The sequence below is a fragment of the Ascaphus truei genome, chromosome 15 (genome assembly GCF_040206685.1).
Source record: "Ascaphus truei isolate aAscTru1 chromosome 15, aAscTru1.hap1, whole genome shotgun sequence".
NCBI classification, from domain to species: domain Eukaryota; kingdom Metazoa; phylum Chordata; class Amphibia; order Anura; family Ascaphidae; genus Ascaphus; species Ascaphus truei.
The window spans coordinates 36,326,308-36,351,632 of record NC_134497.1 but is presented as its reverse complement, the minus strand read 5'-3'; the positions used below and the strand labels follow the sequence as shown (position 1 = coordinate 36,351,632).

Below are 25,325 nucleotides of genomic sequence, written 5' to 3'. Positions count from 1 at the left end.
CACACACACACACACACACACACACACACAGTGAGAGTGACACACACACACACACACAGTGAGAGTGACACACACACACACACACACACACAGTGAGAGTGACACACACACACACACACACACACAGTGAGAGTGACACACACACACACACACACAGTGAGAGTGACACACACACACACACACACACACACACACAGTGAGAGTGACACACACACACACACAGTGAGAGTGACACACACACACACACACACACACACACAGTGAGAGTGACACACACACACACAGTGAGAGTGACACACACACACACACACAGTGAGAGTGACACACACACACACACAGTGAGAGTGACACACACACACACACAGTGAGAGTGACACACACACACACACACAGTGAGAGTGACACACACACACACACACAGTGAGAGTGACACACACACACACACACACAGTGAGAGTGACACACACACACACACACACAGTGAGAGTGACACACACACACACACACAGTGAGAGTGACACACACACACACACACACACACAGTGAGAGTGACACACACACACACACACACAGTGAGAGTGACACACACACACACACACACAGTGAGAGTGACACACACACACACACACACACACACACACAGTGAGAGTGACACACACACACACAGTGAGAGTGACACACACACACACAGTGAGAGTGACACACACACACACACACACACACACAGTGAGAGTGACACACACACACACACACACAGTGAGAGTGACACACACACACACACACACACAGTGAGAGTGACACACACACACACACACACACACAGTGAGAGTGACACACACACACACACAGTGAGAGTGACACACACACACACTCAGTGAGAGTGACACACACACACACAGTGAGAGTGACACACACACACACACACACACACACACACACTGAGAGTGACACACACACACACACACACACACACACACACACACAGTGAGAGTGACACACACACACACACAGTGAGAGTGACACACACACACACACACACACAGTGAGAGTGACACACACACACACACAGTGAGAGTGACACACACACACACACAGTGAGAGTGACACACACACACACACACACACACACACACACACACACACAGTGAGAGTGACACACACACACACAGTGAGAGTGACACACACACACACACAGTGAGAGTGACACACACACACAGTGAGAGTGACACACACACACACAGTGAGAGTGACACACACACACACACACAGTGAGAGTGACACACACACACACACACACACAGTGAGAGTGACACACACACACACACACACACACACACACAGTGAGAGTGACACACACACACACACACACAGTGAGAGTGACACACACACACACACACACACACACACAGTGAGAGTGACACACACACACACACACACAGTGAGAGTGACACACACACACACACAGTGAGAGTGACACACACACAGTGAGAGTGACACACACACACACAGTGAGAGTGACACACACACACACACACACACACAGTGAGAGTGACACACACACACACACAGTGAGAGTGACACACACACACAGTGAGAGTGACACACACACACACACACACACACAGTGAGAGTGACACACACGCACACACACACACAGTGAGAGTGACACACACACACACACACACAGTGAGAGTGACACACACACACACACACACACACAGTGAGAGTGACACACACACACACACACACACACAGTGAGAGTGACACACACACACACACACACACACACAGTGAGAGTGACACACACACACACACACACACAGTGAGAGTGACACACACACACACACACACACACACACACAGCGAGAGTGACACACACACACACACACACACACAGCGAGAGTGACACACACACACACACACAGCGAGAGTGACACACACACACACACACACACACACACACACACAGTGAGAGTGACACACACACACACACACAGTGAGAGTGACACACACACACACACACAGTGAGAGTAACACACACACACACACACACACACACACACTGAGAGTGACATACACACAGTGAGAGTGACACAACACACACACACACATAGTGAGAGTGACACACACACAGTGAGAGTGACACACACACACACACACACACACACACTGAGAGTGACACACACACACACACACACAGTGAGAGTGACACACACACACACACACACACACACACACACAGTGAGAGTGACACACACACACACACACACACACACACACAGTGAGAGTGACACACACACACAGTGACAGTGACACACAGTGACAGTGACACACACAGTGACACACACACACACACACACACACACACACACACAGTGACATTGAGACACACACACACACACACACACACACACACACACACACAGTGCCAGTGCCAGTGCCAGACACACACACACACACACACACACACACACACACACACACACACACACACAGTGACAGATACACACACACACACACAATAATAAGGCCTCTCCCCCCTTGGGGTGGGTAATGTGTCTGGGAGGGGATATAGGGGGCATGTGGGTTACCTGGGTCTCGAGGATGGGCTGCTGGAGCAGCATGGCCAGTGCAGCTGAGAGACTGACAGGCCGCTGAGCCTAAAGGGAGGGACAGGGGGCGGAGCCTAAGGAGCCCGGCATTACTGGAGGAGAGAAGGGAAGGGGCAGTGCTGTAGGAAGACGCGGGCCAACAAAAAAAAATCTTTTTTTAAACCATTCTTGCAGCCTGGCTTCCCGGGGGGCGGACTAAATGATCTCCGGCCCGCGGGCCGGACTTTCCCCACCCGTGCCCTAGGGGTTACACATTCACCTCATACCCAGCACCTGTTTTCAGCCGGGCAGCCACTTCACCGTCAGTACTTTCTGGTTGAAGTCTGACGTCATCGCAGCATCTTTGGACACTGATGACGTCACGTCGCCAAACAACTTGGAAAACCAATAACAAAATAGAGAGTCACACAGGGACAGCTCAGCACACTTGCTGAACTGTGAGAAGTCACATTGCATAAGTTACACTTAAGTAACAGTAAAATTAAGCAACATGTACGCACTATATTGGTGCCATAAAGGATATTTAATGACTATAAATTAGTGACTGGGAGCAGCCATGCTGATATTTTCTTTCTTAGATGATATTTCTGCCAAAACGAAGGGGTTAAAGCTGAAAAGGAGCAAGTTAAAAGATAGTTCAGTTTTATGAGCTTACAGTCAAAAGCAGCATTATTACACACATGTACAGTATCTGGGCATAAGATAACAAGGCAAACTACAAACCATTAGGGATATATAGATTAAAAGATGTAACTCTTATTATAGATAGTGCAGACACATAGACACATAGGCTAGATCATAAGTGTTATCTAGTAGCTTATTAATAATAGAGTAGACTTAAGTGGGATAAACAGAATAGTAGAATCCATAGCGCTCGTGGGCCAGAGTGACAGAGATTTAAACCTGTGTCTCTGGTATATCCACCCGCATATATCTGGGTTAATAGTAGGGGCTGACCTTGCCCTAGGAACCAGTCTAGTTAAAGTCACAATACTTACTTCGACAGGGAGATTCTGCTGCTGCTGGAGAAGCCCCATGAGACAGGACAAGGGCTCGGCAGCGAGCACACGTCAGTGGAACGCATGTGAATATAAATATATGTTCCACTGACTGCATTACACAGTGATTTAGTGACCCCTCCAGCCGAATCTTCGCCGATTGATTTTTTAAAGGCAGCTTGAACGGCTGCTTTAAATCTAACCTAGCGGCGAGAAAACATGAAATCACTTGGAGTACAAGATTTCCCTGAAAAGGATAAAATCCCCATTTAACCCTTTGGTGCCCTTTTAATGTAGCTGCTATGTCACCGCGTCTGGCCCCATGATGTAATAGCTACGTCATAGTAATCCTGCTGGGTTTCCTACGGGAGATGACATTCTGTGCTCCTGTGCAGGGCAGGACGGATCTATCACTACGTGGGATAGAAGGGAGGGGGTCTCCCCGTCCGTTCTGTCATCATGAGAGAGCGATCACGTGACCCCTGCATCACTCAAAGGGTTAAAATAACTCTTTGTGTATTGTGAAAGAAATCCTGTTCTGTATTTGTCCAGGAACATTTATGTGTTTGACTAATGAGGGCATTATAATTACTTTGTTTTCTATGGAAGTGTTATGTTTTTTTGTTTGCTAAACGGGATTTTTAATTTGACAATTTGCTACATTTAACCTATTAAATATGCCATTGTTGTTGGTTCACGTTCTTCCTAGGAGGGACTGCCCTTTTAAATACCATTATCTGCTCACGTGACCGGCCCTGCGCTCAAACTAGAAAATTAATGTCGTCTACGCTTCCGCACACTTGCGGAAGCGTGCGCGATCCCCTGCTAAAGCCGCTCTCATTGCGGCTGCAGGGGCTCACTGCCGAGCATGAGTGTGGCTCAGCACGGGTCAGGGCCTAAGTGCTGACCATGCCCGTGGCCTTAGGCTACGGCTCCAGTGGTCACTACTGCACACGCGTCTGATTGCCTAGCGCAGCGTTTTCCAAATCGCTCTCTAGCAGTGCGGCACTTCCGGTGCCTGCTAGAGTGTGTGCGTGCAGCCCTGACCACCTCCTGCTGCCTCCTCCCCCCACTGCTGCTTACACCTCCTGCCCTGCTGCCTCCTCACCCCCCACTGCCACCTCCTCGCCTGCCCACCGCCACCTCCTCCTCTTGCCCCACTGCCTTCTGTAGTGCCTCCTCCTCCTCTTGCCCCTCTGCCTCCTGCCTCGCCGCCTACTCCTCTTGCCACGCTGCCTCCTGCCCCGCCGCCTCTGCCTCCACCTCCTTCGCTCCCCCGCCCGCCGCCGGCAACTGCAGGGCAGGATACGAGGTAGGCATATTCGTGGGGGGGGGGGGAGATCCATGGTGGTGATGGGTGGGTGGGGAGATCCATGGTGGCAGAGGGTGGGTAGGGAGTGATGGGAGATGCAGGGGGGGTATATGAGGATGATGAGGGGTGCAGGGGAGAAATGATGATGAGGGGTGCTGGGGAGATATGTATTTTAAAAATGTACTGGGGCAGTGGGGGTCATTTTAAAATGTAGTGGGGCAGTGGGTGATTTTTAAAAATGTATTGGAGCAGTAGGGGTCTTTTAAAAATGTATTGGGGCAGTGGGGGTCTTTTAAAAATGTTTTGGGGCGGTGGGTGTCTTTTAAAAATGTTTTGGGGCGATGGGGGTCTTTTAAAAATGATCTTGAACCAAAAACATTTTTCGCATGCGGCTTATCTCTTTTTTGTTTTTTTTTCATGTGCTACGCTAAAAATATTGAAGGGGTTCCATTCTGTTTTACAAAAAATAAAAGGGTTCCACGACTAAATTTAATTGGGAAACACTGGCCTAGCGGCACGTACACGGGTAAAATCTGCGATCTGTGGTCTGTGGAGCAATGGGATGTGCGGGGGACGTGGCCATGGCGGGGGGGGGGGGGGGGGGAGGAGTTTCAAGCCCAAACTGACATTGTAACCTCATTAGACTGTGGCTCAAGGCTTTTTTTTATACTGTAGAAGTGATAAGTTAATTCAATGAATACCAGGGCAGAATAGATATTTACACTCTGAAAAAGTGTTACAGGAATGGGGTGAAAAGTAATCCCTCATTCAAACCACATGGGGTTAATGTTATCTCTGTCCAAGGAGACTACTAGTGCCATTGTATTCAATCTACACATCCTGGATTAGCTCTATCTCTAAGAAATTTGCTGGTCATTAAGGACACTTTTAAGGACAATCAGAGATGTGCGCATCATTAACACCATTCAGGTGTACACATTTCCTCCCACCTTAAACATAATTTTTTACAGAATAGAAGAATCATAATACTGCTCAATAAATAATGATTCGCTTAGCTGATGTGGTTCTCCAAAGCCCCAGTTTTGATCTCTGAATTCGCAACTACTACAATGTAAATAAACTTGTTTTGATTAACAGCATGATTCACTTCAGCCCTATGTCCAGTCAGAGCATAAGCTGCAGACCACATGTCTCCTATAATCAAATCGGAGCAGACATAGGTAATAATAGATAGCAACGGGTTACTATGATGCTTCAACCAATTGTAACAATCAGAAGTAAGCATTTTATGACAGCTATAGCAACGAAAAGAGACCGGTGTACATGAGTGCACAAAAGACATTGACCAATCACTGACCTTGCCGATAGTCATGTGGTCAGAGGTAACTAATTGAAGTGCACTACACTACTGCTGTAACCGAGAGTGACGCGCAACTATGACGTGACGTCTCGCGAGACCAATCAGAAGTTAGCATTAATCGGTATCCATGGCGACCATTACACTTAAAAACCCGCCAGAATCACTCTGAAACCGCCCCGTTGAAGCCTATCAGGTGAAACATATGTTGGGTATGTTCAGCGTCACTCCCTGGTGCGCAGGCTAATCGGTGATTTCCTGTCAGAGCGTTTCGGAGCCTTCACCGTGGGAAGCACAACGCTCTGACTTAGATCCTATCTCATATTGTTCTATGTACCTTGCAGTGCTATTCCTACCACTATGGATAATATGAGCTAAACTCCACTCACAGGAGCGTTTGGTCAGTGTATGCTGAGTGGTTCACCATTACAGACCTACAGGCTCAGTAACTTCTGCACCTGTCGGTCTGGTGACATATTGTATGTATATAGGTGTGTGGACTAAATATATAGCTGAGGCAGATCTCAGGTCTATACATTACTACCAGTCCACTCTTCATCAAGTACCCCACATACAAACACTTACACAGGCACACAGGGTGTCTACTCTTACTACAGAGCAAGCACTCTCATATAACATCACACCCTTCTATACACACACACACACACACACAGTGAGAGTGACACACACACACACACACACACACACACAGTGAGAGTGACACACACACACACACAGTGAGAGTGACACACACACACACACACACACACACACACAGTGAGAGTGACACACACACACACAGTGAGAGTGACACACACACACACACACAGTGAGAGTGACACACACACACACACAGTGAGAGTGACACACACACACACACAGTGAGAGTGACACACACACACACACACAGTGAGAGTGACACACACACACACACACAGTGAGAGTGACACACACACACACACACACAGTGAGAGTGACACACACACACACACACACAGTGAGAGTGACACACACACACACACACAGTGAGAGTGACACACACACACACACACACACACAGTGAGAGTGACACACACACACACACACACAGTGAGAGTGACACACACACACACACACACAGTGAGAGTGACACACACACACACACACACACACACACACACAGTGAGAGTGACACACACACACACAGTGAGAGTGACACACACACACACACACAGTGAGAGTGACACACACACACACACACACAGTGAGAGTGACACACACACACACACACACACAGTGAGAGTGACACACACACACACACACAGTGAGAGTGACACACACACACACACAGTGAGAGTGACACACACACACACTCAGTGAGAGTGACACACACACACACAGTGAGAGTGACACACACACACACACACACACACACACTGAGAGTGACACACACACACACACACACACACACACACACACACACACAGTGAGAGTGACACACACACACACACAGTGAGAGTGACACACACACACACACACACACAGTGAGAGTGACACACACACACACACAGTGAGAGTGACACACACACACACACAGTGAGAGTGACACACACACACACACACACACACACACACAGTGAGAGTGACACACACACACACAGTGAGAGTGACACACACACACACACAGTGAGAGTGACACACACACACAGTGAGAGTGACACACACACACACAGTGAGAGTGACACACACACACACACACAGTGAGAGTGACACACACACACACACACACACAGTGAGAGTGACACACACACACACACACACACACACACACAGTGAGAGTGACACACACACACACACACACAGTGAGAGTGACACACACACACACACACACACACACACAGTGAGAGTGACACACACACACACACACACAGTGAGAGTGACACACACACACACACAGTGAGAGTGACACACACACAGTGAGAGTGACACACACACACACAGTGAGAGTGACACACACACACACACACACACACAGTGAGAGTGACACACACACACACACAGTGAGAGTGACACACACACACAGTGAGAGTGACACACACACACACACACACACACACAGTGAGAGTGACACACACGCACACACACACACAGTGAGAGTGACACACACACACACACACACAGTGAGAGTGACACACACACACACACACACACACAGTGAGAGTGACACACACACACACACACACACACAGTGAGAGTGACACACACACACACACACACACACACAGTGAGAGTGACACACACACACACACACACACAGTGAGAGTGACACACACACACACACACACACACACACACACAGCGAGAGTGACACACACACACACACACACACAGCGAGAGTGACACACACACACACACACAGCGAGAGTGACACACACACACACACACACACACACACACAGTGAGAGTGACACACACACACACACACAGTGAGAGTGACACACACACACACACACAGTGAGAGTAACACACACACACACACACACACACACACACTGAGAGTGACATACACACAGTGAGAGTGACACAACACACACACACACATAGTGAGAGTGACACACACACAGTGAGAGTGACACACACACACACACACACACACACACTGAGAGTGACACACACACACACACACAGTGAGAGTGACACACACACACACACACACACACACACACACACAGTGAGAGTGACACACACACACACACACACACACACACACAGTGAGAGTGACACACACACACAGTGACAGTGACACACAGTGACAGTGACACACACAGTGACACACACACACACACACACACACACACACACACAGTGACATTGAGACACACACACACACACACACACACACACACACACACACAGTGCCAGTGCCAGTGCCAGACACACACACACACACACACACACACACACACACACACACACACACACACACACAGTGACAGATACACACACACACACACAATAATAAGGCCTCTCCCCCCTTGGGGTGGGTAATGTGTCTGGGAGGGGATATAGGGGGCATGTGGGTTACCTGGGTCTCGAGGATGGGCTGCTGGAGCAGCATGGCCAGTGCAGCTGAGAGACTGACAGGCCGCTGAGCCTAAAGGGAGGGACAGGGGGCGGAGCCTAAGGAGCCCGGCATTACTGGAGGAGAGAAGGGAAGGGGCAGTGCTGTAGGAAGACGCGGGCCAACAAAAAAAAATCTTTTTTTAAACCATTCTTGCAGCCTGGCTTCCCGGGGGGCGGACTAAATGATCTCCGGCCCGCGGGCCGGACTTTCCCCACCCGTGCCCTAGGGGTTACACATTCACCTCATACCCAGCACCTGTTTTCAGCCGGGCAGCCACTTCACCGTCAGTACTTTCTGGTTGAAGTCTGACGTCATCGCAGCATCTTTGGACACTGATGACGTCACGTCGCCAAACAACTTGGAAAACCAATAACAAAATAGAGAGTCACACAGGGACAGCTCAGCACACTTGCTGAACTGTGAGAAGTCACATTGCATAAGTTACACTTAAGTAACAGTAAAATTAAGCAACATGTACGCACTATATTGGTGCCATAAAGGATATTTAATGACTATAAATTAGTGACTGGGAGCAGCCATGCTGATATTTTCTTTCTTAGATGATATTTCTGCCAAAACGAAGGGGTTAAAGCTGAAAAGGAGCAAGTTAAAAGATAGTTCAGTTTTATGAGCTTACAGTCAAAAGCAGCATTATTACACACATGTACAGTATCTGGGCATAAGATAACAAGGCAAACTACAAACCATTAGGGATATATAGATTAAAAGATGTAACTCTTATTATAGATAGTGCAGACACATAGACACATAGGCTAGATCATAAGTGTTATCTAGTAGCTTATTAATAATAGAGTAGACTTAAGTGGGATAAACAGAATAGTAGAATCCATAGCGCTCGTGGGCCAGAGTGACAGAGATTTAAACCTGTGTCTCTGGTATATCCACCCGCATATATCTGGGTTAATAGTAGGGGCTGACCTTGCCCTAGGAACCAGTCTAGTTAAAGTCACAATACTTACTTCGACAGGGAGATTCTGCTGCTGCTGGAGAAGCCCCATGAGACAGGACAAGGGCTCGGCAGCGAGCACACGTCAGTGGAACGCATGTGAATATAAATATATGTTCCACTGACTGCATTACACAGTGATTTAGTGACCCCTCCAGCCGAATCTTCGCCGATTGATTTTTTAAAGGCAGCTTGAACGGCTGCTTTAAATCTAACCTAGCGGCGAGAAAACATGAAATCACTTGGAGTACAAGATTTCCCTGAAAAGGATAAAATCCCCATTTAACCCTTTGGTGCCCTTTTAATGTAGCTGCTATGTCACCGCGTCTGGCCCCATGATGTAATAGCTACGTCATAGTAATCCTGCTGGGTTTCCTACGGGAGATGACATTCTGTGCTCCTGTGCAGGGCAGGACGGATCTATCACTACGTGGGATAGAAGGGAGGGGGTCTCCCCGTCCGTTCTGTCATCATGAGAGAGCGATCACGTGACCCCTGCATCACTCAAAGGGTTAAAATAACTCTTTGTGTATTGTGAAAGAAATCCTGTTCTGTATTTGTCCAGGAACATTTATGTGTTTGACTAATGAGGGCATTATAATTACTTTGTTTTCTATGGAAGTGTTATGTTTTTTTGTTTGCTAAACGGGATTTTTAATTTGACAATTTGCTACATTTAACCTATTAAATATGCCATTGTTGTTGGTTCACGTTCTTCCTAGGAGGGACTGCCCTTTTAAATACCATTATCTGCTCACGTGACCGGCCCTGCGCTCAAACTAGAAAATTAATGTCGTCTACGCTTCCGCACACTTGCGGAAGCGTGCGCGATCCCCTGCTAAAGCCGCTCTCATTGCGGCTGCAGGGGCTCACTGCCGAGCATGAGTGTGGCTCAGCACGGGTCAGGGCCTAAGTGCTGACCATGCCCGTGGCCTTAGGCTACGGCTCCAGTGGTCACTACTGCACACGCGTCTGATTGCCTAGCGCAGCGTTTTCCAAATCGCTCTCTAGCAGTGCGGCACTTCCGGTGCCTGCTAGAGTGTGTGCGTGCAGCCCTGACCACCTCCTGCTGCCTCCTCCCCCCACTGCTGCTTACACCTCCTGCCCTGCTGCCTCCTCACCCCCCACTGCCACCTCCTCGCCTGCCCACCGCCACCTCCTCCTCTTGCCCCACTGCCTTCTGTAGTGCCTCCTCCTCCTCTTGCCCCTCTGCCTCCTGCCTCGCCGCCTACTCCTCTTGCCACGCTGCCTCCTGCCCCGCCGCCTCTGCCTCCACCTCCTTCGCTCCCCCGCCCGCCGCCGGCAACTGCAGGGCAGGATACGAGGTAGGCATATTCGTGGGGGGGGGGGGAGATCCATGGTGGTGATGGGTGGGTGGGGAGATCCATGGTGGCAGAGGGTGGGTAGGGAGTGATGGGAGATGCAGGGGGGGTATATGAGGATGATGAGGGGTGCAGGGGAGAAATGATGATGAGGGGTGCTGGGGAGATATGTATTTTAAAAATGTACTGGGGCAGTGGGGGTCATTTTAAAATGTAGTGGGGCAGTGGGTGATTTTTAAAAATGTATTGGAGCAGTAGGGGTCTTTTAAAAATGTATTGGGGCAGTGGGGGTCTTTTAAAAATGTTTTGGGGCGGTGGGTGTCTTTTAAAAATGTTTTGGGGCGATGGGGGTCTTTTAAAAATGATCTTGAACCAAAAACATTTTTCGCATGCGGCTTATCTCTTTTTTGTTTTTTTTTCATGTGCTACGCTAAAAATATTGAAGGGGTTCCATTCTGTTTTACAAAAAATAAAAGGGTTCCACGACTAAATTTAATTGGGAAACACTGGCCTAGCGGCACGTACACGGGTAAAATCTGCGATCTGTGGTCTGTGGAGCAATGGGATGTGCGGGGGACGTGGCCATGGCGGGGGGGGGGGGGGGGGAGGAGTTTCAAGCCCAAACTGACATTGTAACCTCATTAGACTGTGGCTCAAGGCTTTTTTTTATACTGTAGAAGTGATAAGTTAATTCAATGAATACCAGGGCAGAATAGATATTTACACTCTGAAAAAGTGTTACAGGAATGGGGTGAAAAGTAATCCCTCATTCAAACCACATGGGGTTAATGTTATCTCTGTCCAAGGAGACTACTAGTGCCATTGTATTCAATCTACACATCCTGGATTAGCTCTATCTCTAAGAAATTTGCTGGTCATTAAGGACACTTTTAAGGACAATCAGAGATGTGCGCATCATTAACACCATTCAGGTGTACACATTTCCTCCCACCTTAAACATAATTTTTTACAGAATAGAAGAATCATAATACTGCTCAATAAATAATGATTCGCTTAGCTGATGTGGTTCTCCAAAGCCCCAGTTTTGATCTCTGAATTCGCAACTACTACAATGTAAATAAACTTGTTTTGATTAACAGCATGATTCACTTCAGCCCTATGTCCAGTCAGAGCATAAGCTGCAGACCACATGTCTCCTATAATCAAATCGGAGCAGACATAGGTAATAATAGATAGCAACGGGTTACTATGATGCTTCAACCAATTGTAACAATCAGAAGTAAGCATTTTATGACAGCTATAGCAACGAAAAGAGACCGGTGTACATGAGTGCACAAAAGACATTGACCAATCACTGACCTTGCCGATAGTCATGTGGTCAGAGGTAACTAATTGAAGTGCACTACACTACTGCTGTAACCGAGAGTGACGCGCAACTATGACGTGACGTCTCGCGAGACCAATCAGAAGTTAGCATTAATCGGTATCCATGGCGACCATTACACTTAAAAACCCGCCAGAATCACTCTGAAACCGCCCCGTTGAAGCCTATCAGGTGAAACATATGTTGGGTATGTTCAGCGTCACTCCCTGGTGCGCAGGCTAATCGGTGATTTCCTGTCAGAGCGTTTCGGAGCCTTCACCGTGGGAAGCACAACGCTCTGACTTAGATCCTATCTCATATTGTTCTATGTACCTTGCAGTGCTATTCCTACCACTATGGATAATATGAGCTAAACTCCACTCACAGGAGCGTTTGGTCAGTGTATGCTGAGTGGTTCACCATTACAGACCTACAGGCTCAGTAACTTCTGCACCTGTCGGTCTGGTGACATATTGTATGTATATAGGTGTGTGGACTAAATATATAGCTGAGGCAGATCTCAGGTCTATACATTACTACCAGTCCACTCTTCATCAAGTACCCCACATACAAACACTTACACAGGCACACAGGGTGTCTACTCTTACTACAGAGCAAGCACTCTCATATAACATCACACCCTTCTATAGAAAAGGGTTCCATGGTACATCTTGGATCAGATGTCTGACAACTTAAGGTTACATTGAAATAGCTATTACTACAGTTAATTCAATAGTATAATTGTGGTACACGACAAGGTTAAATAGCTATTTTCATCTCCAATATTAGCGTCTAGTTCTAGCACACCGACGTCTCCTTTCATTTTTAATTTGTTTTCATTATTTTAGTTCATTGTACACTTCACTACATATATATTTTAACTAATTATATTAATCCGATAGGGGTGTCTCTTCATAATAGTGCTACATAATAGGGAGCTTTCTCTACCTCTGTCTACAATATTATTCACTCCCAGTCAGCACCACCCCTGCACTAGCTATTGTAGTGAAGTTCTCCGTTACAACAGGATTTTACTATACCCTCCTTGGCGTTGTGCGGGGTACACACGTATCCTTCAGGGGGTACCTCTCCCTCTTTGTGTTTAATACATCTTAAAATTCTAACTTAAACACACTCTAAAGAATATAAATATTGAGTCCTTAAAAAAAAAAATGTTCGGATAAGACCGGCCTGGAGTATTATTCCCCCCGTAGGTTAACTTGAAGTGGCTGTGAGTGATGTGGGTGGAGCTGGGATGAGCTTCACGTGTGCCATGTGAATCCAGGAAGAGACCTCTGCCACTTTAATTGCTGTAATGGTGGTGAGTAGTACTTTAAATGGGCCTTATCATCTGGGATGAAAAACATTCTTACATAGGAAATGCTTAATTCGAGTAGGTGCACTTTCAACTTTGACCTGTGCCTAGAGAGACTCAAAAATATATTAGTTGCATACAATACAGTACTTACTAATTGTTTTACTAAGCAGTCAATGTGGACTTGACTTTGCTACAATCTAAATTCCTAAGACTTGGTGCCCCAGCTACTGCCAAACCAATTCATTCCATAGTTATCTCTATTCTGTCTGCAGGCCATATCCCTAAGACCTGCAAAACTGCCAGAATTGTCCCAATCTTGAAAAGTGAGGACAAAAAACACTGTAATAAATTAGCAACTAGGATATTGGTTGCTTGGTCTGCAGCAGAATTAGAATTATATATATATTACACAGTGATTTTGACAATAACTACTGCTTATAATAAAAAGGACACAGTTGGAAAGAAAATGGTTAAAAGATATAAAATACATCACATATTCAGTTAATAGACAAATTATTTTATATATGCCTCCACAGTAATTTCTCAAATGGAATAATATAGTCTCCTTATAAAGTGCCGAGCACACTGCTTGCGTTCTGCCTTTAAAAGACACTCAACATTTTCATTTGATTAAAAATAATTTCAGAGCTTGTTCATCTGGGCATACCGCCAGCCTGGGTGTTGCGCCAAATGACCTCGAACAGATAAGAACGTTTTTTCCATAAACTACATAATAATTACTGGATTGCAACACTAGCTCGGAGCCAAAATGCAGCTTCCTCTACAGCCCTAAAAATTACATTTTTATGGCATCCCAAAAATAAAAACAACGGGACATTTGTACCAATAGGTCAGATAATTTATAAACACAAAATAAATTCCAACAAGAGCATGCTGCGTTCCTAAACTCTTTCCTCTGAACGCCTTCTGAAAGAAATCTCATACTCTCGCAAACTTCCTTCACTACAAATTTATGCTATCCTGTTTCAACTCTGCCCTCTCTCAAGCTAAACAAACCTAGTTTTCTTCATGACTCAACACGCACAAGTCTAACCCACGCCAATTCTTCCTTCATCTCACCTCAGGATTTTGCTGACTATTTTAAGGAAAAGGTGGAATCCATACATCAGAACACCCACTCTGAATCCAAAGCCCTCTCCCGCTTTAAACCTTTCTCACTGACTGCCCCACTCCTCTTGAAATGCCCTTTCTCTCAATACCTGACTTGCACCCTCTCTATCCACCTTAAGACACGCTTGCTTAAAGAAGCATATGAATAGTACTGTGAATAATACTGGACACATGATACATAACAGCTTGGACCCCTGCAGGCGCACTTCCCAGAATTCCCTCCTTTTTCTTTTTTTAAATATTCCCAAACATATCCTAAAGAAATAAACTTGAAATGTGTTTTTACTGGTTACACACAAACAGAAAACACACACTTGGTCTCTTAAGTTACAGAGCTAGTTAACTTTTCATGTCTGGATTGCGAATGCTGCGCATTATTTAAACTGGAGGGGAGGGGCTGTTTCTCTCCTATCTTTGAGATAGAAATCCAGCAAACAGAAAAGAATGTGTCTGGTTTAAAAACCTCATTCGTCTGTCCAGAACGAATAAACCTTTTAAATTATCACCAGTGACAGGGCTGAATATCATATGCCCATTCTTTTTTTATTTTTACGCTCTCCACTCCTTCACACTGAGAATAATTCAGGAAAAATTCATCAGAGATACAAACAAACTTTTTACATGAGATAGCATTTTTTTTTAGCTGGGACTTGCACCCTGAGCCTTCCCGAGTGAACCAGCAGTTCCCCGATTTTCACTCTGATAGGGGCACTCTCTCTGCCAATGGCCAAAATTACCACAGTAAAAACAGGCACTATTATTCTGAGCTCTTCCTCCTGGCTGATTTCTGAGTCCAGCAAAAGATCTCTGTCTATTATGTCTTCTGCCTTGTCTCCTATCATGGTTTCGTCCATTATTAAAATACATTGCCTTATTCCCTTGCCGAGAAGGGGGCACAAAGCAACCTGCCGCATAATCTACAAACGAGTCACAATAATTATTACCAGCCGGAGCAACAAATTCTTTAGGAGTCTGACCAGGTTTACGGTTGCAAAGGACAACATGTTTAGTATTATTCTTAATAACCTCTGGCTTACTTCCAGAGTCCATTAGTAGCTAATAGAAAAATAGCGAAATTATAACAAATATTAGATATGTAATTAGCATTCTTATACGTTACACAATGTACAAAAGTCGTGCATCTAGATCAGAGATGACAGCCCAGTCTGGTTTTTAGGATTTCAACCTAGACTTCCTGACACACACACTCAGTACCCTGTGGGAATGTTGCTTCTGACACCAATTGTTAGATTCGTAAACTTAAAATACACCGGGGACCACCTCGGACAGCTGGCCGTGACTGGAAGCAGTATTGCTCGATCCGGGGAGACTTAACCACGCCCATGGCTGTTGCACCTCAATCTGGTGACGTATGAGCGCTCGAGAAATGAAGAAAGAGAGAGAGTGATTCTGATTCTTCATCTCAACTTTATTGCGGGAAAGCAATGCTATTTATACAGAAAAATAAAGTGTTAATTATAGGCGTAAATTGGAGGCGTAACAATATTAGCATATTACAAATAACAACTTAGCTGGGAAATTTCCACTCATACACATTATCTATAGCAGTGATTCTCAACCAGGGCTCCGCGGAACCCTTGGGCTCCGTGGAGCAGTCCCAGGGGTTCTGCCTGGCTGCCCTCACACACTGCAGCCCCAGGCTCTCCCCCTCTACTCTCCTCCCACCCTCCTCTCTCTTAGGAGCGCACATGCAGTCCTCGCCTCAAGCATCCTGCTTAATGATCAGTGGTGTCGGAGGAGAGGCTGCTGCTGCTTCTTCTGTAAAACTCTGCATGTGAGTTACGGGAGGAGTGGGGGGTGGGGGGGAGGAGATGCTGCTTCTGTAAAACTCTTGGCTATGTTCTACTATAACTGAAAACAATTTGCAGAAGCTGGAAAATACTTCCTACATATGTGAAGGTCGCTTTTCTGCTTACATATACCATTTAACGTAGGGAAAAGTTCAAGCAGACAAAATGGAGGTCCTGGCTTTATTTTAACCCTTTCAGTCCCTTTCACTTTGAGACCTCACTAACTGTCCCAATTTTAGGTTGGTAAATTGTGCGAGAAACGAGGAAGAACAGAACTTTGTGGCGTTGCAGTAACACAGGAAAATCTACTACAGAACCTGCACAGACCTCCCCCCACACACAGATCTCCTGGTCTGGTATGGAGATGAATATAAAAAGAGCTTGGTATCAAGTGGGGTACGCTGTGGAAAAGTAACGCGCCAGCACAAGGTAATCAGGAATATGTGTGTTACGTGGTTTTTACATCTCTATTGTCTTATTACTGATGTTAAATTGCAAAATGTGATAGATCTGCATACACCATTACTGGTCAACTAGAACTTAATATAACTAAACCTGACTTGAGTCAAAGGGCCAGATGCATCAAACTGCGGTATCCAAAAATGCCATATTACCGGCCTTAAAATGTACCTTAATAGCGTGCAATGAATCAGTGTTGTAGCGCCAAAAATAAAGCACTTTTTTTCGGACCTGTTAAAAGCATCATATCTGATACAAAACAGGCATAGAACCACATTTTCAAGTAAAAACTGCCATACATCAAGTATGACACCCCTATGGGATAATCCTTTATTTGCTCCGGGACTGATCAGTACCAACTTCGCAATCTGGAAAGCTAACCACCTCAATAGATTAACAGATCTGGAGGGTAGAAGAGGCATACAAACATTTGATATTCTGAAAGCCAATAAAAGTATCCCAAATGCTGAATTCTTTAGATACCTCCAGATCAGAGCATTTTACCAGGCTCATCAACCGATAAATCAATGAACAAACTTCGAAAAGCTCTGTCGTTCAGGGACAACCACTAAGGGACTCATATCGCAGTTGTACAAGGAAGTAACGGTTTCGGGTGCAGCAGTGACGGAAAAACTAGGTTACATGACCAGATGGGAGTCAGACTTGGGGGAGGTGTTGCAGCTAGAGGAGTGGACGAAAATCGCAGTGGCAGTCTCCAAGAGCTCCATGTGCACGACCCTACGGGAGAATGCATATAAAGTTATGATGAGATGGTACTACACTCCCACAAAATTAGCTAAATTCCTGCCTAGTTACTCCCCATTGTGTCCTAGACAATGTGGACAGCAAGCAGACTTGTTGCACATGCTGTGGTCTTGCCCCAAAATAGTCGGGGTCTGGGAACACATCAAAGATTGGCTGAACAGTATCTTAGATGTAGAGGTCTCGTGGCTGTTCCTTCTGAACAGACCGTTAAAAGGCCTAACCAAACACGCTCATAAACTGATAACTCACTTCACAACGGCAATGCGGGGGGAGATCACAGCCCGTTGGAAACAAAATGCGATTCCATTGATAGCGGCAATTCGGAACAGAATCTGGAAGGTATGTCAGATGGAGAAGCTGACCAGCCTATCAAAAGACACAGGCGAAAACTATCTAAAAGTCTGGATGCCGTGGCTGGCCCAGTTAGATATACCGGGGGTAGAAAGGTCCGCAATTTGGCAATGATAAAGAGAAATGCGTTCTCCCTTGGGACGGCAGCACAGAAAAAAAAAATAGACAGACGGGATAATTCAGAGATACTAGGAGTCCCGCGGGGAGGGCGCGGACGAGGCCGGGGAGGGCGCGGACGAGGCCGGGGAGACCCCAGCCCCCCCCCCCTGTAAGAGATGGGCCGGAGGTAATAAGGCTCACAGTGGAACCACAGCGGAAGATACCCCCCCACCCCCCATTTTCTTTACTTTTAGACTAGAGGTGTCTGTCTGTCTCCCCAGTCTGTCTTGTGAATAGTTAGACTACATGGACGCTGGACTCTGTTCTGATATTGATGTGGATAAAAATGTTTGCAATGTCTGAAGTACATGTGACCCTTCAATAAAATTTCAGTTGAAAAAAAGTTGGGTCATCCTATAACTATTAGAGACCTGGTACATGGTGCGGTAACGTGAACACCCGGTGACTGATATGTGAGCTTCTAATGAGAAACGTATTCTATTCATTGTACAAATATTTTTTAATTATACCTTCAAAACTGAACCTATCGACTTACCATCTATCAAATTATTTCTGACACTTTAATTGGTGTTTTGCAGCTAGTGAGATTTCCTTTTAAATCGTTAGATATTATGATCCACTTTAAATGTATAATCCTCTACATCTACTCTCCCCCTGCCCTAATGCTGCACATTTTGTGCTAAACCCTTCATTTTTGCAATGTACATCTACAGTTTACTTCCTGAACTTTTGGGATATGCCAATTTACCTCTCCTGCATGACCTTTTGTAAGACAGTTTGTGTAACAGTTTTTTGACTCGTCTAGTACAAAGACAAGCTCCAATAATCCACCCATGCCAACACTGCAATGTTGCTTTTAGCAGTCAGGATTACCTCCTCAAACATCTGAAGTTCAAACACCCAGCTGAGTATATGGAAAAGATGAGGACAGAAAATTCTTGCAACATTCCAATAAATATGACAGAAAATGCATCTTTCAACCAGTCAAGGCAATTAATAAACAATATAACTGCTTCTCATTCCAAAAGATATATATTAGCAGATGCCACAGGAAAAGATCTTGGAGAAAGTGGGAAGAGTCTGACTTGGTTATTAGACCAGAATGCATAGAAGAGAACACAGACCGAGGAGAGACCGCATGTATGTGAGGAATGTGGGAAGGGATTTAGTGACTTATCCAAGATGAACATACACAAGAGGACACACACAGGGGAGAGACCGCATGTGTGTGGGGAATGTGGGAAGGGATTTAGTTACTTGTCCAAGCTGAACATACACCAGAGAACACACACAGGGGATTGACCGCATGTATGTGGGGAATGTGGGAAGGGATTTAGTGACTTATCCAGCCTGAACACACACCAGAGGACACACACAGGGGAGAGACCGCATGTATGTGGGGAATGTGGAAAAGGATTTAGTCTGTTGTCCCACCTGAACAGACACAAGAGGACACACACAGGGGAGAGACCGCATGTATGTGGGGAATGTGGGAAGGGATTTAGTCAGTTATACAGCCTATACACACACAAGAGGACACACACAGGGGAGAGACCGCATGTATGTGAGGAATGTGGTAAAGGATTTAGTCAGTTATCTCACCTGAACACACACAAGGTGACACACACAGGGGAGAGACCGCATGTATGTGGGGAATATGGGAAGGGATTTAGTGTGTCATCCAGCCTGGACACACACAAGAGGACACACACAGGGGAGAGACCGCATGTATGTGGGGAATGTGGGAAGGGATTTAGTGCGTCATCCAGCCTGGACACACACAAGAGGACACACACAGGGGAGAGACTGCATGTATGTGGGGAATGTGGGAAGGGATTTAGTGCGTCATCCAGGCTGAACACGCACAAGAGGACACACACAGGGGAGAGACCGCATGTATGTGGGGAATGTGGGAAGGGATTTAGTCAGTTATCCAGCCTGAACACACACCAGAGGAGACATACAGGGGAGAGACCGCATGTATGTGGGGAATGTGGGAAGGGATTTAGTCAGTTATCCAGCCTGAGGACACACAAGATGACACACACAGGGGAGAGACCGCATGTATGTGGGGAATGTGGGAAGGGATTTAGTGCGTCATCCAGCCTGGACACACACAAGAGGACACACACAGGGGAGAGACTGCATGTATGTGGGGAATGTGGGAAGGGATTTAGTGCGTCATCCAGGCTGAACACGCACAAGAGGACACACACAGGGGAGAGACCGCATGTATGTGGGGAATGTGGGAAAGGATTTAGTGACTTGTCCAAGCTGAACATACACCAGAGGACACACACAGGGGAGAGACCGCTTGTATGTGGGGAATGTGGGAAGGGATTTAGTGAGTTATCCAGTCTGTACACACACAAGAGGACACACACAGGGGAGAAACCGCATGTATGTGGGGAATGTGGGAAGAGATTTAGCCAGTTATCCAGCCTGAACACACACCAGAGGACACACACAGGGGAGAGACCACATGTATGTGGGGAATGTGGGAAGGGATTTAGTTGGTTATCCAGCCTCGATACACACAAGAGGACACACACAGGGGAGAGACCGCATGTATGTGGGGAATGTGGGAAGGGATTTAGTGCGTCATCCAACCTGAACACGCACAAGAGTTTATTGTAGTTTTTTTTAAAGAAACATTGTCCTCTTAATGTTTTATATTTCCATGCTGATGGGTCTAATAAAATGTGCGTTCCCCATTATGCTGAAGCGTTCTGTAGCCTCACTTAGCTGTGAATCGGAATAGTTTCACCGCGTCCAATTTGCCGTTGGCATTAGGCCACAGACGGACCCTCCGCTTCTAATGTAAGTTGTATTACTGTTTTGGGTATGGGGTTAATTTAAGGGGTTTGGGGTAGGTTGTTTTAGGGTAAGGGATTAAGGTGTGTTGTTTTAGGGTAAGAGGAGTGTGACGGCCTTCATAATAAATGTGAAGGGACTGGGGAGGCACGGGAGTGTGGGGAGGGGGGACACACGGAACTGGAAGCTCCTCACTCACCTCTGGGTTTTGTTTGGGGCAAGTTCTGTTTTTGTGGGAAAGTGAGCTTTGTGTTTCCAGGCAGATGTGGGACAGGAGTCAGGTGATTGGCTGGGAGCTGGTGCTGAGCAGGTGGGCAGAGTGCTGTGATTGGGCAAGCCAGAAGGGGTGCGTGGCTAGGGAGTTTGGGCGGGAAAATGGAAGGTACGGTATATAGAGACGAAGCAGATAGGGAAATTACCTGTGGTTAGGGGACGTTGGCTGCCCCACTCCCCTCCCTATGTGTTATAATTATAACAGCTAGTTATACTGTATATAGCAGTGATTCACAACCTTTTTTATTTATTTTTTGGAGGAACCGTTGGAAGTTTTTCTAATAATCTCAGGGAACCCCTAAATGGCTGACACATATTAGGTTAATTTCACACCTCACGAGCCCCCTCTATTTCCCACCCTCTACCCATGTATTTCTCTCCCCTCCGTCTCACTCACTCTCTCCTCCCCTCGCCTCGCATATATTTATCTCCCCTGCGTCCTACTCTTTCTACCTCTTTTCCTCACTCTCTCCCCCCCTCTCTCCTCTCACTCGCCCCTACCTTCCGTCAATTACCCCACGCTAACTCAATCCCCCCTACAAAATATATATCACAAAATCTCACCCCTCTAAATACATGTTACCCCACCCGCAATACATAATAAAAATACCCGCCCCGCCAATACATATTAAAAATGCCACTGCCGCCCCAATACATTTTAAAAAGACCCCTGCCATCCCAATACATATATTTTTTTTAAATCGAGCCACACTGGTAAAATCATCTTCATCTCTCCCACAGCACCCTTCATCATCATCATCCTCATATCTCCCCCAGCACACTTCAAACTAGGATGGAGGGGGGAGGGGAATGAAACAGATAATTAACTAAATGGAATAGATGAGGATTCAAGGTGGTATGGAGGTAGAATGGGGGCAAGTGCAAGTTTGACAAGCAGTGAGACACCCATAGTAAATACAGATAATACTAGAAAACTTCTAAAGACTGTACCAAGTGGGAGCAGAAAGGAAGTAGCAGATAAGATAATAGTATAGAATGTAGAGAATCAAGGAGCACAGCTGGGTTAAAAATCTGCAGGAAGGGTCCTGTAGAAAAAATGAAGGGCACAACTCCGTTCTAAAACTGAGGGTGGTTTATTGAATAAGTGCACAGGGACAGAAACACAGCCCACACCGACATGTTTCGTCCCACGGGACTTTATCAAGGTGTATCACATAACACAACCTCCTTACCTTTAATAGCCCCAGTTCGCGCCAAAATCGCCCGATTGAGTACACTGCGCATGCGCGCCAGTGACGCGTCGCATCTCCGTGACACCGCCCCCCCTCTGGCACAAGTCCTGGAGAGCAGAGACCACGTCACTGAGATGCGTCCGTTTCCACCCTGGAACGCATGTCAGCTGGGCTCCTATCGGATAGAGGCGGAAGGGGGTTAACAAATACATTTTTTTACACAACAACTTTATTAGTTTTAAAAAAAGAGACAAACACATTTAGCCCAAAGCTGAACATTGCAAAAAAAAAAACGCAGTGATAGTTCAGCCTAGGAGTACAATAAAAAAGAGAAGTGCTCACATTTGATAACCTATGATAAATAAAGAAAAAAAGAGGATGTTTTAGCAATCACAGAACTATAATTGGACTTTAATCATGTTGAATGGGACTATATTATAATCTCAGTATATAAGTACCTACAAAGAGTACCATAATATGATAACTTTACTACTATCAAGCCATATCTAATCCATAAACTTGAATTGTAATCTTGAAGTCCAAATATAGACTGATTTTATGTGATTGACTGTGTAAGGTAATTTTATATGGAAGAAAAACTTTTTTATTTTATTATCAATTAAAAGAATATATATTTTTGCATGTTGATTTTCTCTTATTCATGACCCATATATAGATGGTACAGAAGGACATGGAACATGGATTCCACCATCAAGACATATATTAATATTTAAACAAATGATCAATGTATATTAGCATTATAAAGAACCCTCCTCCACTATAAAAAGTGGGAGAGGTCCCAATCGATATTCATGCCGTGATGCACCCTGGTTCTTAATGTGAAGATCCAGAATGCCTCACGTTGGTCAAGCTTCTTAACTCTATCACCCCCTCTGGGTGACAGCTGAATGGACTCAATACCTTGAAATTTAAAGTTTTTTAATCCACCTTTGCTGCAGTTAGTGAAATGTTTGGGGACAGGGTGGTCCAGGTTCCCTTTGGAGATCAATCGGATATGCTCCATAATTCGCACTTTGAGGTTCCTAATGGTTCTTCCAACATATTGGCTACCGCACCCGCAAGTGATGAGGTAGACAATATATGTGGAATTGCAGTTGATAAATGATCTAGTGGCATGAGATTTTCCAGTTTGACTGGATACACATTTGTTTGATTTATTAATGTATCCACAAATTTTGCATTTCCCACAGGGGAAAGAGCCACTAGGAGCTGTATTGCAATGTACCTTTTGTGAGGAAAAGAGACTTGGGGTAAGAGAATTCGCAACCATCTTGGCCTTCCTATAAACAACATTTGGACCTGCAGTAATATATTGTTTTAATATGGGGTCCAAGGAGAGTACCGACCAATGTTTTTTAAGAATAAATCTGACTTGTTCAGCTTGGGAGCTAAATGAGGTAATAAACAGGGGTGTATCATTAAATCTTAAACCTCTTTTTGAGCGGTGGAATAGTTCTGATCTATTGGTAGACGAGACCTCCTGAATGGCCCTTTTTAAATCATCTGGTTTGTAGCCCCGTTGGAGATGGGAACAAATTCAGGGAGCACATTTTCTTTTACAAACGTTTCATCGATGATCTTATTTTCATTTGGGAGGGTGATGTCACTTCACTTTTATCTTTTATTAACACTTTAAATACTAATGCTTATAATCTCAATTTCACGTACACATATAATCGCCATCATATTCACTACTTAGATTTATACCTATACATTGACATGAATTTATCTATTCAATCCGACATTTATCGCAAACCTAACTCACGTAATACTTTCTTACGTGCCAACAGCTGTCACCCAGGGCCCCTCCTTAAAGGTATCCCAAAGGGCCAATTCATTCGCCTACGGCGTAATTGTTCCAACGAGGAAGACTATAATGAACGTGTAAAAGATCTGTTTGATCGTTTTGTACAACGGGGCTACAAACCAGATGATTTAAAAAGGGCCATTCAGGAGGTCTCGTCTACCAATAGATCAGAACTATTCCACTGCTCAAAAAGAGGTTTAAGATTTAATGATACACCCCTGTTTATTACCTCATTTAGCTCCCAAGCTGAACAAGTCAGATTTATTCTTAAAAAACATTGATCGGTACTCTCCTTGGACCCCATAT

General features: G+C 45.6%; 1 protein-coding gene across 5 annotated transcripts in view; it reads left to right on the top strand.

The window, feature by feature from the left end:
* LOC142466812 (uncharacterized) overlaps nucleotides 1-25,325 on the top strand; it is a 557,357-nt gene that overhangs the window by 394,281 nt on the left and 137,751 nt on the right. The window contains exon 2 of one of the 5 annotated variants that reach the window (XM_075572273.1): nucleotides 17,456-17,645. The exons of 3 other annotated variants lie outside the window; for them this stretch is intronic. The gene's annotated coding sequence lies outside the window, so the exon portion shown is untranslated. Of the gene's footprint in view, nucleotides 1-17,219; nucleotides 17,646-25,325 lie in introns of those variants that run through there. One more of the 5 variants, XM_075572272.1, reaches the window with a different exon arrangement.